Raw genomic sequence first — 3,520 nt, 5'->3', positions numbered from 1 at the left:
TGCGCGTGCTGCACCGACGCACGTATGCTTCGTAATGTATGAGAAAATAGAATAGTTTAAAACGTCACTGTTTGACATTCAATTAAAAACATTTATCCCATAACAATTGTTTTCTGATTTTGAGTTTGTCATAATTAAAAAATATTCTCTTTCTATTAATTTTCTACCGCTTATCCGAACTACCTCGGGTCACGGGGAGCCTGTGCCTATCTCAGGCGTCATCGGGCATCAAGGCAGGATACACCCTGGACGGAGTGCCAACCCATCACAGGGCACACACACACACACACTCTCATTCACTCATGCAATCACACACTACGGACAGTTTTCCAGAGATGCCAATCAACCTACCATGCATGTCTTTGGACCGGGGGAGGAAACCGGAGTACCCGGAGGAAACCCCCGAGGCACGGGGAGAACATGCAAACTCCACACACACAAGGCGGAGGCGGGAATCGAATCCCCAACCCTGGAGGTGTGAGGCGCACGTGCTAACCACTAAGCCACCGTTTGTGTTTGTGTAATGTGTTTTGGGATTGTTAATTTGTTTTGGGATTGTTAATTTGTTTTGGGATTGTTAATTTGTTTTGGGATTTGTTAATTTGTTTTCCGATTTGTTAATGTGTAATATAACGAACATGTTATATAATTCGTCGCAGATGAATCATAGAATTCGAATTTAGACTGAATCTTTCCTCCACGTGACACGTGACAGACTGTACCATAATATCCCATGTAAGATCCACGTGGTGGATATGAATAGATTTGAACACAAAGTCTGTTCTACCATGTCATGCTTTTACAACTGTACAACTGATTAATTTAATTTTAGTAGATGTGTTTGCCTTGTGGTTAACTTTAAATTAATATAACATCACTGTTTCATGGTATTCGACAAATAATTAATTTAAAACCCAACCAATGGGAGGCAATTAAAACCCCCACAACATTAACCCATAACATAAGTACAAAAGTAGAAAAGTAGGTCAGTTTTGTGTGTATATATATATATATATATATATATATATATATATATATATATATATATATATATATATATATATATATATATATACATACGTATATATATATATATATATATATATATATATATATATATACACACACACACACACACACACACACACATATATATATATATATATATATATATATATATATATATATACGTATATATATATACGTATATATATATATATATATATATATATATATATATATATATATATATATATATATATATATATATATACACAATTTGAACACAACACTGGATGGTTGAGGGGAAATGACTTCCTGGTTTTCAAAAATAAATAATTTTTCAACTATCTTTGATTGAGAATATATATATATATATATATATATATATATATATATATATATATATATATATATATATATAAAATATACTATGATAATATCTTATGATTTTTAAGATTTTTATACGTATATATATAATTTTTAGTTTATATTTTGGTATTAAACATTTTTTATTTTAAAGATTTTGTATTTTTTTAATAAAAATATTTTTTAGTATATTAGATTGTTTATTACATATATATTCTTTTCATATATATATATATTCTTAATCAAAGATAGTTGAAAAATTATTTATTTTTGAAAACCAGGAAGCTTAGTCATTTCCCCTCAACCATCCAGTGTTGTGTTCAAATTGTGTTCACTTCAAATTAACTTTAAAATATAACTTGAACTTTTATACTTTGTAGTTTACAAGTAAATACATGAAAATAAAAATGTGGAAATGTAAGTACTGCCTGTTTGCTTGTGAGAAGAGGGGGCAGGTGTTAAAGCCTTACAGGCTTAAACATAGGAGCTATACAAGAAGCCAGACTTTTCCATGTCTGCACCAAGAGTGCTTATGTACTTTTAAGACCTTCAGTAGACTTAAAGTACATTTATCACGTTTGTATACAATAACTCAGCAACAGCAATCTGTGAGACAAGTTAAGATTCGCTGCTGGCTTTTTGATTCATTTGAACCAAATTAAAATTTTATTTGTCACATACACAGACATGCAGTAAAATACTTTTTAAGTTTGCGCATATCCCAGGTTATTATCCCAGGTTATACCATGTCAGGATACTGCATATTTTGCCCACCTTTGGTGTAGACATCTCAAAGACCACCAAAGCGTTCAATGTCCATTTCTAAGCTGTAGCTTTGAAAACAGTGTTTATTCTGCTTTCAGTGCCCACAGATCTAAGCATCACAGAAATCCCAATGAGACCATATTTAAACCAGAGTTGATATAAAGAATGGGGAATAATTAATAATGAAAATGATTACACCATTATTGACAGTGAGGACTGTCCTCAGCGGGAGATGATATCAGATGAATTAGACCAGGATGATGTTAGAACAGAACCCAGTGAGATGGAATGTCAAGATTTAGTACAACAATTGGAGCATAATTTAGCAGCTGATTTTTAAAAAGAAAATGCAAACAATGCTTCATATACCAGAGACCTCTGTTCAAGAGGTTAGTCAACAGCTTTGCTGAATAGTTCAGCTGTCCAAGCCACTTTTGCACAAGAATGTAAAGGCTGTTTTTCAGAAACACTTAGGAAATACATGTGAGTCTGTTGTGCAAGTGGGGTGGTGTCAGAAAACAACATATTTTCAAAATCTTGTGGAAAAATTTGATGTCCAGTAACCAGCAAAAGAAGAGCGTCATATGTCATGTGCAACTTTCCTCTTGTAATGCCCACAGAGCATGTAGTTAGAAAAGAAAATGAATGAAAACTGCAGCATACCTCTTTTACAGATGTTACAAAAACTGTTCGAGAACAAATATATATATTGGATAAGGCCAAGTCACAGCCAGAAAAAAATCCATATGAATATAGGACTTGTAGAGATGGCTTAAGCTTTAGAGAAAATGTTCTTAATTGTAATGAATTCAAAATTGCGTTGGGCCTGTACATTGATGAATTCAATGTGGCTAACCCTCTAGGGACATCTAAAAGGAAACACAAGATGTGTGTAGTTTAGTGGGTTGTTGCAAACTTGCCTGAGTACAGGTCAACGCTACAAGTACAGGTCAACGCTAAACACTATTCAGCTTGCTTTACTGTGAACACTGTGAAACCGTTAGAGAGTGTGGTTATGACAAAGTACTGTACCCACTTCTTTGTGGTTTAGCCTCTCTGCATGGGGTCTACATTGAGCGGCTTGGCAAAAGTGTTTAAGGAACTGTGCTCTTTGTAGCAGCAGATAACCTTGGTGCCCACTCTCTTGCAGGATTTTATAAGAGCTTCACAGTGGAAAAATTCCTGCATGGCATCCAGGACTGATACACAACAGCTAGAGGTACGTAATGGTTCATTTCAACTCAGAGGGAAAGGCACACACAGCATGCGGGTGCAAGAACCTTTGCAAGATCCAAATCTGGGTAGGAACACATGCATGAAAGGACAGTGACCTGGTGGCAAAAAAATACATCACTTTAGATGTGTTAAATCGAGCTATCAAATCATT

This window comes from Tachysurus vachellii, chromosome 17 (genome assembly GCF_030014155.1).
Source record: "Tachysurus vachellii isolate PV-2020 chromosome 17, HZAU_Pvac_v1, whole genome shotgun sequence".
NCBI lineage: Eukaryota > Metazoa > Chordata > Actinopteri > Siluriformes > Bagridae > Tachysurus > Tachysurus vachellii.
This window is presented reverse-complemented; position numbering follows the sequence as displayed.